The sequence below is a fragment of the Callionymus lyra genome, chromosome 6 (assembly GCF_982586985.1).
Source record: "Callionymus lyra chromosome 6, fCalLyr1.hap1.1, whole genome shotgun sequence".
Classification (NCBI taxonomy): Eukaryota; Metazoa; Chordata; class Actinopteri; order Syngnathiformes; family Callionymidae; genus Callionymus; species Callionymus lyra.
This window is the reverse complement of record NC_141823.1, coordinates 30179878-30192888: the sequence shown is the minus strand read 5'-3', so window position 1 is coordinate 30192888 and position 13011 is coordinate 30179878. Positions and strand designations below refer to the sequence as shown.

The 13011-nt window shown below is 41.9% G+C and overlaps 13 non-coding genes across 13 annotated transcripts; 9 read left to right on the top strand and 4 right to left on the bottom strand.

Annotated features, from left to right (window-relative positions):
* Positions 1 to 6051: 6051 nt before the first annotated feature.
* Positions 6052 to 6191, top strand: LOC148078143 (U4 spliceosomal RNA). Its single transcript, XR_015711764.1, has one exon. It is a non-coding gene; the product is annotated as a U4 spliceosomal RNA (small nuclear RNA).
* Positions 6192 to 6676: 485 nt separating this feature from the next.
* Positions 6677 to 6789, top strand: LOC148078142 (U5 spliceosomal RNA). Its single transcript, XR_015711658.1, has one exon. It is a non-coding gene; the product is annotated as a U5 spliceosomal RNA (small nuclear RNA).
* A 423-nt stretch (positions 6790 to 7212) lies between these two features.
* trnan-guu (transfer RNA asparagine (anticodon GUU)) lies at positions 7213 to 7286 on the bottom strand. The gene has a single exon. It is a non-coding gene; the product is annotated as a tRNA-Asn (tRNA).
* A 410-nt stretch (positions 7287 to 7696) lies between these two features.
* LOC148078140 (U4 spliceosomal RNA) lies at positions 7697 to 7836 on the top strand. The gene has a single exon (XR_015711763.1). It is a non-coding gene; the product is annotated as a U4 spliceosomal RNA (small nuclear RNA).
* Positions 7837 to 8321: 485 nt separating this feature from the next.
* LOC148078139 (U5 spliceosomal RNA) lies at positions 8322 to 8435 on the top strand. Its single transcript, XR_015711681.1, has one exon. It is a non-coding gene; the product is annotated as a U5 spliceosomal RNA (small nuclear RNA).
* Positions 8436 to 8869: 434 nt separating this feature from the next.
* trnan-guu (transfer RNA asparagine (anticodon GUU)) lies at positions 8870 to 8943 on the bottom strand. The gene has a single exon. It is a non-coding gene; the product is annotated as a tRNA-Asn (tRNA).
* Positions 8944 to 9354: 411 nt separating this feature from the next.
* LOC148078137 (U4 spliceosomal RNA) lies at positions 9355 to 9494 on the top strand. The gene has a single exon (XR_015711762.1). It is a non-coding gene; the product is annotated as a U4 spliceosomal RNA (small nuclear RNA).
* A 485-nt stretch (positions 9495 to 9979) lies between these two features.
* On the top strand, positions 9980 to 10093 carry LOC148078136 (U5 spliceosomal RNA). The gene has a single exon (XR_015711680.1). It is a non-coding gene; the product is annotated as a U5 spliceosomal RNA (small nuclear RNA).
* Positions 10094 to 10515: 422 nt separating this feature from the next.
* Positions 10516 to 10589, bottom strand: trnan-guu (transfer RNA asparagine (anticodon GUU)). Its single transcript has one exon. It is a non-coding gene; the product is annotated as a tRNA-Asn (tRNA).
* Positions 10590 to 10999: 410 nt separating this feature from the next.
* On the top strand, positions 11000 to 11139 carry LOC148078134 (U4 spliceosomal RNA). The gene has a single exon (XR_015711761.1). It is a non-coding gene; the product is annotated as a U4 spliceosomal RNA (small nuclear RNA).
* Positions 11140 to 11624: 485 nt separating this feature from the next.
* LOC148078133 (U5 spliceosomal RNA) lies at positions 11625 to 11737 on the top strand. Its single transcript, XR_015711657.1, has one exon. It is a non-coding gene; the product is annotated as a U5 spliceosomal RNA (small nuclear RNA).
* Positions 11738 to 12160: 423 nt separating this feature from the next.
* Positions 12161 to 12234, bottom strand: trnan-guu (transfer RNA asparagine (anticodon GUU)). The gene has a single exon. It is a non-coding gene; the product is annotated as a tRNA-Asn (tRNA).
* Positions 12235 to 12644: 410 nt separating this feature from the next.
* Positions 12645 to 12784, top strand: LOC148078131 (U4 spliceosomal RNA). Its single transcript, XR_015711760.1, has one exon. It is a non-coding gene; the product is annotated as a U4 spliceosomal RNA (small nuclear RNA).
* Positions 12785 to 13011: the final 227 nt, after the last annotated feature.

Sequence of the window (13011 nt, the reverse complement as noted above, 5' to 3'; positions counted from 1 at the left end):
TTTTGTCCACATTTAGCTGTAAAGTGTTTTCACTCAGCCATTGTTTGATTTCTAGCAAACAATGGACTAAGCTGTTCAGCCTCTAGGGCTCAGTTGGATCAAAAGAGCAGTAGAGCTGGATGTCATCAGCAAAAATGTGATAAGAAACATCTGGAAATCTCTGAATGATTTTACCGAGGGGAATCAAGTACAGCAAAAACAATAAAGGACCCAGAACAGAACCTTGAGGGACTCCACACAACAGATCTGCCGATTCAGACCTCATTTGATTGGCAGATACACTAAAACTGCGCCCAGAAAGGTAAGATGAGAACCATTCTAACACAGACCCAGACAGTCCCACTTCATCCCTCAGTCTTCTCAGCAGGATCTGGTGATCAACTGTGTCAAAGGCTGAGGACAGATCCAAGAGAACCAGAACAGTGAATTTACCAGAGTCAGCCGACATCATGATGTCACTGGACACTTTCAATAAAGCTGTCTCACGTCTCCGAGTGATGTTTACGAAAGCCAGACTGAAACTTCTCATGGATGTCGCTCTGATCCAGGAACAAAGACAGCTGCTCAGACACCACCTTCTCCAAGATCTTGGACAAGAAAGGGAGCTTAGAAATAGGCCTGAAATTACTGAGGTCAGTTGGGTCTAAGCCTGGTTTTTTGAGCAGAGGCTCCACAATGGCATGTTTAAATGCATTGGGAAAAACCCCTGTGGAAAGGGAGAGGTTCACCATATTGGTAACCCAGGGGCCAATTACATCAAATACTTTGATAAAAAGCCTACAAGGAAGGACGTCATATGAGCAAGAGGAGGGTTTCATCTTGTTCACTAGTGCCGAAATATCACCCAAAGATACAGCAGTGAAGGAGGACCAAGAGGAGGAGAGGGGCTCAGAGACAGTAGGGGTTCCAAACAAAGGGGGAGAGATTTTCTCTTTGATCAATTGAATTTTGTCAATGAAAAATCTCAACAATGCATTGCTGTCAGCTTCACAGAAGACAGGCGTGATTTGAGGAGCAGGAGACACGAGAGAATTAATCGTGTCAAACAAAACGTTGGGGTTTTTCCTATTTGCTGCTACCAGTTTTCTGATGTAATCAGATCTAGCAGTTTCTACCATCTCATTGTAAGAAGTCATCAGATCCCTGAGGTGAAGTCTATGCACCTCAAGTTTAGTGGACTTCCAGAGACGCTCAGTCTTTCGACAAAGTCTCTTCAGACTCAGGAGATCTTCATTTGTCCAAGGGCACCGTTTTTTCTGAATTTTCAAGTTCGATTTAACAGGTGCCACTTGATCCAGTATTTCAACACAATGATCAGTGAAACAGTGAATCAAACTGTCCACGTCTGGGCAGTCATCAAAGGAAAGACGGTCAAACATAGCAGAAAAACTGTCTGCAGTATTGGCTGAGATGACATGCCTCTGAGACCTAACTTTCAAAGGCTTAGGTTCAGGGATGAAGTCCAGGTTAAACAAGACAAGAGAATGATCACTCAGATGGACATCATGTACAGATACATTAGAAATGTCCAGGCAAAGAGTAAAAACTAAGTCTAAAATGTGGCCTTTTTGATGAGTGGGTTCAGAAACATGCTCAAAATTAAAGGCTTCTGTTAAAGTTAAAAGTTCTTTAGCAGAACAAGATGTGACGTCATCAACATGAAGATTGAAGTCTCCAAGAATAAGGACAGATTCCATTTGAATAATGGAAGATAGGAAGTCACTAAAGTCTTTCAAGAACATCGCCGCAGGACCAGGCGGACGGTAGATTGACACACAATAGAAAGGTCTTGTAGAACCAACCAAGATCATCTGAGATTAAAAAGAAGTGAATTCCTGTGTCTGAATCACTTTGCAAGAACAACTCTCCCTAAAAACAGTAGCAAGACCTCCTCCACGACCAGAGAGGCGAGGCTTCCCCAGGACAGCGCTCCCTACTGGACAGAGTTCGTTCAGATGAATAAACTCTTCCTCTCTCTGCCAAGTCTCAGAAAGACATACTAAATCCAAATTAACTCTTGTGAAAAGATCATTAAGAATAAAGGATTTATTAGTAATGGAGCGAACATTAAGAAGTCCCACATTCAGCACCGATGACGTCACTGACGACGCCGCATCACTGACAGGCGCGCAGAGCGGGATATTTTGAAGCGAACAGCGGTCACGTGGGTACCAGCTGTCACTGAAGTTCAACTCGGTAGTAAAAGCTGAATTAAAGAGAGGAAATGAAAAAATCTTACCACCTTTCGTTGAGGTCTGGACAGACGGCAGCGCTGATGTGTCGTCATGCTCTGCAGCGAGAGGAATGTCGATCAAACATCGATGACGTCCGATGACGTCAGAGTTGTTCCGAGCGATCGCGACTGCACGTCTCATCCTGACCTGAACTCCAGACCGACTCGATCGCTTGTGGAAATCGCCCGGTACCCGAGAAATCAAACGATATTCCACAGAGTCCGAGTCGATGAGAAGCGGAGCCGGAAACATATTCACCGGAAGTAACAATAAATAAAACCATTAACCTGAACATGGCTTGAACATGGCTTCTCTTGCCTACTTCTTGCTGCTAGACACCTGGCAGCGCTTCCTCTCGCATAGCTGAGCTACATTTGGCTGGAGAGAGGAAGCAGTTGAGACCCTCAGTATGGCTTGAAGATGATCATCAGTAAGTCTGGACCTGTACTTGGACTAATTGAAGTCCAAGGTGGAGAAAAGCTTTTCACAATTGTGTGCTCCCAAAAAGGCACATGGTCCGCTTGTACATTCGGGAAAGCACAGGGAAGCTGGGAGGCAATTCTCTCAAAAATTGTCCAAGTTTGTGGACCTCTGCTCTCAACTCCAAAAAACGAGTTTCCCGTGCTGAGGCAACGTACCTCAGTGAAGTAGAGCACATCCCCATATTCAGACTACATTTCCTCTAAAAAAGCATGGAAACTTCGGTTCTTTAAGCCCCTGGATCTGATTTGGTTTATGCATTTGACAACAACAGACATTACATGGTCAAACTTCAGGCATTTGCTGCAAAGGGCCTGCTGATGCATGATGCATAATGCAGTGCAAAGCAATGGCCTCCTCTGCACCCTCCTCTTTCAAATTTTTTAACAAGTGTCACTAGTCCATTTTCCCTCCCAGTCATTGATGGCGCTCCATCGGTTGTTATTCCAACTAACCTCTTCCATGACAAACCGGCATTCTCAATGGCATCACGCAGCTGGTGAAATATCTCCTGAGCGGTGGTCTGGCCGTGCATTAGAGCTACTGTGAGCAACTCCTCTATCACTTCAAAATTGTCACCACGGACACGTATTGCGAGCTGGGCAGTGTCTGTGATGTCTGTGGTCTCATCAAGAGCGACCGAGTATGAACTGAAATATTTGGCTTTCTCGCACAGTTGATCGTAAATGTTAGTTCTGCCACGGTATTGGCAGAAAGGCTGATGTTGCTAAACTGATCTATCTTTTCCGGACAAACTATACTTGCAGCCTGTAACATGCACTTTTTAATTAATTCACCTTCTTTGAGTGGCTTTTTGAGCCCTAGCAACCAATTCACTCACTTTGTACTTAGCCGACGCACAGAGAATAATGTTATTTCCGCAATGTGTGTCATTCCGCTTTTCCTCCCTACAGCGACACAGCGGTCGGCAGATAATAGCCGGGAAAGTACCGGGATAGCGAGCGCAAAAAAAAGTGACGGCTCCCGGTGTGTTATCCGGCGTCATATAGAAATATATGTAGTGTTCATCGTGTGAGGCAACGCAAATTAAACAATAATAAAAAATAAAAAAATAACGGTTTGAATTGGTCCAGGTTATCGTGGACTTACTGACGGACAGGTGTCGCGGTGTGACTGCAGCCAGGCACGTAAGAAAACCCTTGTCTCACTCATTTGCCGCTTTTCCACTAACCCAGAACGTTGAAAGAGCCATTTTGGACCCAAATAACAAAAATCGTCTCTGTCTGGAGCCAACGGGAGGGGGGGTGGGCTTGCTGTGGAGTTTACAGTTACGGTAGCACAATTAGCCCCAAACGGGCTAACATCACGACTATCGTGTTACACATCCGTTTCGCCCAGCGTCTCTCTGTTGGAGTATCAGCGCTGGGGTCCAGTGCACCACAGTTTTGTATTGTCGCTCAGTCCTTCATCGGAGTGCTTCCGAAGCTACCGGACCGCTCGTCTCCCCGGCCCGGACTGTTTACAGCGGCGCCTGGTGAGAAAACCAGGAAACCGGAAGTAGCTTCAGGAAGCACCTAGAAAAACACCTTTGAAAACATATGTGTACAAATGGAACATGAAGAACCTCTAAAAGTTTCAGATCATTTAAATGCTCTATGGGTGATGTGGTTATCATGTATACTGCTCCCTGCTCTGAGTAATGGTGCTTGAAGAGAGCTGGCTCGTGCTGGCTTTTGAGAGGGTAGACGCCGTGCCATTGTTGACTGAATAGCTGACCAGTCTCGTCTAGGGTGAGCAGATGAGTTGATCGGATTGAATGCTCATTTACTTGTTCAGCGAGATATTCTTTTGTTCGTTCTTGAGGGTTGAGAGGAGCTTCATCAAGTTGAAGTTTGCTGCTAGGCCGTTCGCTACCCTCAACGGCTGCCTCTAGAGTCTCTGTAGCTGCTTCCAACAAGATAATTTCGCCATTTTCGCCTCCAACTGAACTTTTTCCATTTTCAGGGACATTTCTTCCTCTGTGAAGGCCAGGCGTGCCTTCGTCGCCTCTGCTTTGGCGTGGGCCATGGCGGCAGCCATCCCCATGGCTGAACTGTGTGATGATTGAGCAGAACATGATGCACTGGATCCATTTTTTACTGACTCTTTGTTATCCATCGTCTATGTCCAGCGTATGCTGTTTATCTTCTGCGATGAAGCCGTTGTTTTACTATCCTGCCCTCCACACGTTGACTTGCGTTTTGGCAGTAAGCTAAAAACAATTTGCTCATCAAGACTCTGAAGCGGTGGATTCTTTGTACTCAGGTTTATTGAAGTTGCAAATCTTTTTGTAAAACTGAAAACAGACAAAATATATTTTCAATACATTGTTGAAAGATAAACTGTACATTATTAAGAAACAGTATATTCAAATTAACAGACAATTACCTATTAAACAAAGGCAAATCATCACACGATGATCACAGTTTAATTGTTTATAAATGAACATTGATCTAAACGACCACCGGGTGGCAGGAATTGACCACTGGTCTCAAAGGTGCATCAGGTGTGGCGCAGCATGCGCTCACAAATGATAATGAGGCGATCTGGCACGAGACATCAAACGATGAACCAACACAAATAAGTTCAACATCAACATCACTAAAGAATAACAAGTGTAACATACCAACGATGCTACAAACGGCATACGACGTAAAGCTGCTGACATGAGACGTGATCATGCTCTTGGTTGTGAAACTTTGCACTGCAGCTTCCTACCTCCTTATATGGCCTTGTGACGTCACATCACGTGACATCCGCTCTTAGTATTACAAAAATACTGGTGACAGGACATTAACAATGGTCGATTTATAGAGCTTCAAAGTCCCAATTTCTCCAAGTTTCCCATGATATCATGGGGCACAGGAAGTTCATAGCAGCATAAAGTTCAACTCAGAATGGAGTCTAGAATAACATATCCAAATATAAGCTCTGAGGTCCAAGTAGAAAAAAAAGTTGCCTAAGTCCATTCCTGGAAGATCAGGTCTGCTTATTCTGTTCCGTCACAGATCATCTTGACAGAAGAATGACAACCTCTCCTCCTCATTTTGTGCCTTGTTTGGGCAGTAGACATCACATTAGTCTTGCGTTCTGAAGGTCCTGATATCCGAGCCTCACACAGGGCACTAAAAAAAGTAGTTATTAACGTTTTACAGTTGCTGCTTCCTGTGAAGATGTTCCTAGTCTGACAACGTATTTAACAATATGGAGAACATTTTTTCATGATGGCGATAACGTTGTGTATCGTAGCCTATGAGGTTAATCGGAGGTCTAGGAAACCGTCATCTCGCATAGTGTGTAGCTACCAGGGAAGCCCATGCTTAGCGTTGTGTATATTAGCTTTGCGCAGTGGCAGTATCGTAGCCCATGAGGTTTATCCGAGGCGCGATTATTGCTAGTTGAAAACTTTACCCAATACCCCGCCTTGACGACTTGAAATACAGTCGGCTATGGCAATTTTTGATGTCTCTCAGGAGACTAACTCGGTGTGAAATACAATGAAAAAAAGTCTACAAAATACACATGCACTAAATATGTATCAATGGAGGAGTTTTTGAAACTTTTAAAATACATCTTGACTAACCTGTTGATGAATAGTTATATAGATGCAGATGAGTCTTGAAGATATTTTGGACCTCAGCTTCACTTTTCTAACTAGAATTGGCCAAATTCCAGGGGTACTGGGAGCTGGTGGTCCAGGATCTTCCGACAATTTTTACTGAGAAGACATTATACGAGTTAGTGAAATGATCTGTTTAAAACCAACCTTTGGTAAAAAAGTGACTTGAATACTTGAACATTGATATTTTTAATCAGCCAAATTGAATTTTTCAATTCCCATTCCCATTTCAGATTTTTTGGGGGATTCAGAACTATTTAGTAAGATGGCTCAGCGGGCCTCACCATTAGTTAAAGGCACATGATGGAGAATACGGCATTTTCTCAACCACTGGCCTATCAGTTCACTCGTGTTTCTCTTCAGATCGTATAAATCTTTCGCCTTTTACTAAAGATTTCCGTGGAGAGGGACAACATGAGTCTTTAATAATTTTTTGCTTCCCTTCTTTCGTGGGGCTTCATCATATGTTCAAGTAAAACTACTGAATTTAAAAACTGTATGTTTATAGAAAGCGTTTCATGGAAGCATTTCCATCATTGAGCATCCTTAAAGTTTTGGTCATACTTGATCAAGTTTCCAACAGGCAGACAAAGCCTATCCGAGGCTGGGTTACTGTTATATTGGTTGTTCCTACATATTTGGTGCATCTGAAACAAAAAGTTTTGCTGCAATACATTGAGACACGGTGCTCTCAAAACTTGGCCATCCCTGGGTGGGCTTGAACCACACACCTTTCAGTTAACAGCCAAATGCTCTAACCAATGTGGCCACAGAGACACATGCTAGGCAAGCATAGGCAAGAAAGGATTATGTAACAAACACTATATATATATATATTTTTAATGGGAATTATATAAAGTCAACCTGTTAAATCTTGGCCGTCCCTGGGTGGGCTTGAACCACCAACCTTTCGGTTAACAGCCGAACGCGCTAACCAATTGCGCCACAGAGACACATGCTAGGCAAGCATAGGCAAGAATTTTTTTTAATTTTTTTTAAATTACACTGGGAATAATGTAAAATCCTTAGCTGCAGAAATAACACACACATTCTGGTTCACCTGATTTCTGATGTCCATCCTTGTTTGGGCAGTAGACAGCACATTAGTCTTGCGTTCTGAAGGTCCTGAGATCCGAGCCTCACACAGGGCACTAAAAAAAGTAGTTATTAACGTTTTACAGTTGCTGCTTCCTGTGAAGATGTTCCTAGTCTGACAACGTATTTAACAATATGGAGAACATTTTTTCATGATGGCGATAACATTGTGTATCGTAGCCTATGAGGTTAATCGGAGGCCTAGGAAACCGTCATCTTGCATAGTGTGTAGCTACCAGGGGAGCCCATGCTTAGCATTGTGTATATTAGCTTTGCGCAGTGGCAGTATCGTAGCCCATGAGGTTTATCCGAGGCGCGATTATTGCTAGTTGAAAACTTTACCCAATACCCCGCCTTGACGACTTGAAATACAGTCGGCTATGGCAATTTTTGATGTCTCTCAGGAGACTAACTCGGTGTGAAATACAATGAAAAAAAGTCTACAAAATACACATGCACTAAATATGTATCAATGGAGGAGTTTTTGAAACTTTTAAAATACATCTTGACTAACCTGTTGATGAATAGTTATATAGATGCAGATGAGTCTTGAAGATATTTTGGACCTGAGCTTCACTTTTCTAACTAGAATTGGCCAAATTCCAGGGGTACTGGGTGCTGGTGGTCCAGGATCTTCCGACAATTTTTACTGAGAAGACATTATACGAGTTAGTGAAATGATCTGTTTAAAACCAACCTTTGGTAAAAAAGTGACTTGAATACTTGAACATTGATATTTTTAATCAGCCAAATTGAATTTTTCAATTCCCATTCCCATTTCAGATTTTTTGGGGGATTCAGAACTATTTAGTAAGATGGCTCAGCGGGCCTCACCATTAGTTAAAGGCACATGATGGAGAATACGGCATTTTCTCAACCACTGGCTTATCAGTTCACTCGTGTTTCTCTTCAGATCGTATAAATCTTTCGCCTTTTACTAAAAATTTCCGTGGAGAGGGACAACATGAGTCTTTAATAATTTTTTGCTGCCCTTCTTTGGTGGGCCTTCATCATATGTTCAAGTAAAACTACTGAATTTAAAAACTGTATGTTTATAGAAAGTGTTTCATGGAAGCATTTCCATCATTGAGCATCCTTAAAGTTTTGGTCATACTTGATCAAGTTTCCAACAGGCAGACAAAGCCTATCCGAGGCTGGGTTACTGTTATATTGGTTGTTCCTACATATTTGGTGCATCTGAAACAAAAAGTGTTGCTGCTTTGTTTTTGATGGAATACATTGAGACACGGTGCTCTCAAATCCTGGCCATCCCTGGGTGGGCTTGAACCACACACCTTTCAGTTAACAGCCAAATGCACTAACCAATGTGACCACAGAGACACATGCTAGGCAAGCATAGGCAAGAAAGGATTATGTAACAAACACTATATATATATATTTTTAATGGGAATTATATAAAGTCAACCTGTTAAAACTTGGCCGTCCCTGGGTGGGCTTGAACCACCAACCTTTCGGTTAACAGCCGAACGCGCTAACCAATTGCGCCACAGAGACACATGCGAGGCAAGCATAGGCAAGAATTTTTTTTAATTTTTTTTAAAATTACACTGGGAATAATGTAAAATCCTTAGCTGCAGAAATAACACACACATTCTGGTTCACCTGATTTCTGATGTCCATCCTTGTTTGGGCAGTAGACAGCACATTAGTCTTGCGTTCTGAAGGTCCTGAGATCCGAGCCTCACACAGGGCACTAAAAAAAGTAGTTATTAACGTTTTACAGTTGCTGCTTCCTGTGAAGATGTTCCTAGTCTGACAACGTATTTAACAATATGGAGAACATTTTTTCATGATGGCGATAACATTGTGTATCGTAGCCTATGAGGTTAATCGGAGGTCTAGGAAACCGTCATCTCGCATAGTGTGTAGCTACCAGGGGAGCCCATGCTTAGCATTGTGTATATTAGCTTTGCGCAGTGGCAGTATCGTAGCCCATGAGGTTTATCCGAGGCGCGATTATTGCTAGTTGAAAACTTTACCCAATACCCCGCCTTGACGACTTGAAATACAGTCGGCTATGGCAATTTTTGATGTCTCTCAGGAGACTAACTCGGTGTGAAATACAATGAAAAAAAGTCTAAAAAATACACATGCACTAAATATGTATCAATGGAGGAGTTTTTGAAACTTTTAAAATACATCTTGACTAACCTGTTGATGAATAGTTATATAGATGCAGATGAGTCTTGAAGATATTTTGGACCTGAGCTTCACTTTTCTAACTAGAATTGGCCAAATTCCAGGGGTACTGGGTGCTGGTGGTCCAGGATCTTCCGACAATTTTTACTGAGAAGACATTATACGAGTTAGTGAAATGATCTGTTTAAAACCAACCTTTGGTAAAAAAGTGACTTGAATACTTGAACATTGATATTTTTAATCAGCCAAATTGAATTTTTCAATTCCCATTCCCATTTCAGATTTTTTGGGGGATTCAGAACTATTTAGTAAGATGGCTCAGCGGGCCTCACCATTAGTTAAAGGCACATGATGGAGAATACGGCATTTTCTCAACCACTGGCTTATCAGTTCACTCGTGTTTCTCTTCAGATCGTATAAATCTTTCGCCTTTTACTAAAGTTTTCCGTGGAGAGGGACAACATGAGTCTTTAATAATTTTTTGCTGCCCTTCTTTGGTGGGGCTTCATCATATGTTCAAGTAAAACTACTGAATTTAAAAACTGTATGTTTATAGAAAGCGTTTCATGGAAGCATTTCCATCATTGAGCATCCTTAAAGTTTTGGTCATACTTGATCAAGTTTCCAACAGGCAGACAAAGCCTATCCGAGGCTGGGTTACTGTTATATTGGTTGTTCCTACATATTTGGTGCATCTGAAACAAAAAGTTTTGCTGCAATACATTGAGACACGGTGCTCTCAAAACTTGGCCATCCCTGGGTGGGCTTGAACCACACACCTTTCAGTTAACAGCCAAATGCTCTAACCAATGTGGCCACAGAGACACATGCTAGGCAAGCATAGGCAAGAAAGGATTATGTAACAAACACTATATATATATATATTTTTAATGGGAATTATATAAAGTCAACCTGTTAAATCTTGGCCGTCCCTGGGTGGGCTTGAACCACCAACCTTTCGGTTAACAGCCGAACGCGCTAACCAATTGCGCCACAGAGACACATGCTAGGCAAGCATAGGCAAGAATTTTTTTTAATTTTTTTTAAATTACACTGGGAATAATGTAAAATCCTTAGCTGCAGAAATAACACACACATTCTGGTTCACCTGATTTCTGATGTCCATCCTTGTTTGGGCAGTAGACAGCACATTAGTCTTGCGTTCTGAAGGTCCTGAGATCCGAGCCTCACACAGGGCACTAAAAAAAGTAGTTATTAACGTTTTACAGTTGCTGCTTCCTGTGAAGATGTTCCTAGTCTGACAACGTATTTAACAATATGGAGAACATTTTTTCATGATGGCGATAACATTGTGTATCGTAGCCTATGAGGTTAATCGGAGGTCTAGGAAACCGTCATCTCGCATAGTGTGTAGCTACCAGGGGAGCCCATGCTTAGCATTGTGTATATTAGCTTTGCGCAGTGGCAGTATCGTAGCCCATGAGGTTTATCCGAGGCGCGATTATTGCTAGTTGAAAACTTTACCCAATACCCCGCCTTGACGACTTGAAATACAGTCGGCTATGGCAATTTTTGATGTCTCTCAGGAGACTAACTCGGTGTGAAATACAATGAAAAAAAGTCTACAAAATACACATGCACTAAATATGTATCAATGGAGGAGTTTTTGAAACTTTTAAAATACATCTTGACTAACCTGTTGATGAATAGTTATATAGATGCAGATGAGTCTTGAAGATATTTTGGACCTCAGCTTCACTTTTCTAACTAGAATTGGCCAAATTCCAGGGGTACTGGGAGCTGGTGGTCCAGGATCTTCCGACAATTTTTACTGAGAAGACATTATACGAGTTAGTGAAATGATCTGTTTAAAACCAACCTTTGGTAAAAAAGTGACTTGAATACTTGAACATTGATATTTTTAATCAGCCAAATTGAATTTTTCAATTCCCATTCCCATTTCAGATTTTTTGGGGGATTCAGAACTATTTAGTAAGATGGCTCAGCGGGCCTCACCATTAGTTAAAGGCACATGATGGAGAATACGGCATTTTCTCAACCACTGGCCTATCAGTTCACTCGTGTTTCTCTTCAGATCGTATAAATCTTTCGCCTTTTACTAAAGATTTCCGTGGAGAGGGACAACATGAGTCTTTAATAATTTTTTGCTTCCCTTCTTTCGTGGGGCTTCATCATATGTTCAAGTAAAACTACTGAATTTAAAAACTGTATGTTTATAGAAAGCGTTTCATGGAAGCATTTCCATCATTGAGCATCCTTAAAGTTTTGGTCATACTTGATCAAGTTTCCAACAGGCAGACAAAGCCTATCCGAGGCTGGGTTACTGTTATATTGGTTGTTCCTACATATTTGGTGCATCTGAAACAAAAAGTTTTGCTGCAATACATTGAGACACGGTGCTCTCAAAACTTGGCCATCCCTGGGTGGGCTTGAACCACACACCTTTCAGTTAACAGCCAAATGCTCTAACCAATGTGGCCACAGAGACACATGCTAGGCAAGCATAGGCAAGAAAGGATTATGTAACAAACACTATATATATATATATTTTTAATGGGAATTATATAAAGTCAACCTGTTAAATCTTGGCCGTCCCTGGGTGGGCTTGAACCACCAACCTTTCGGTTAACAGCCGAACGCGCTAACCAATTGCGCCACAGAGACACATGCTAGGCAAGCATAGGCAAGAATTTTTTTTAATTTTTTTTAAATTACACTGGGAATAATGTAAAATCCTTAGCTGCAGAAATAACACACACATTCTGGTTCACCTGATTTCTGATGTCCATCCTTGTTTGGGCAGTAGACAGCACATTAGTCTTGCGTTCTGAAGGTCCTGAGATCCGAGCCTCACACAGGGCACTAAAAAAAGTAGTTATTAACGTTTTACAGTTGCTGCTTCCTGTGAAGATGTTCCTAGTCTGACAACGTATTTAACAATATGGAGAACATTTTTTCATGATGGCGATAACATTGTGTATCGTAGCCTATGAGGTTAATCGGAGGCCTAGGAAACCGTCATCTTGCATAGTGTGTAGCTACCAGGGGAGCCCATGCTTAGCATTGTGTATATTAGCTTTGCGCAGTGGCAGTATCGTAGCCCATGAGGTTTATCCGAGGCGCGATTATTGCTAGTTGAAAACTTTACCCAATACCCCGCCTTGACGACTTGAAATACAGTCGGCTATGGCAATTTTTGATGTCTCTCAGGAGACTAACTCGGTGTGAAATACAATGAAAAAAAGTCTACAAAATACACATGCACTAAATATGTATCAATGGAGGAGTTTTTGAAACTTTTAAAATACATCTTGACTAACCTGTTGATGAATAGTTACAGTATATAGATGCAGATGAGTCTTGAAGATATTTTGGACCTCAGCTTCACTTTTCTAACTAGAATTGGCCAAATTCCAGGGGTACTGGGAGCTGGTGGTCCAG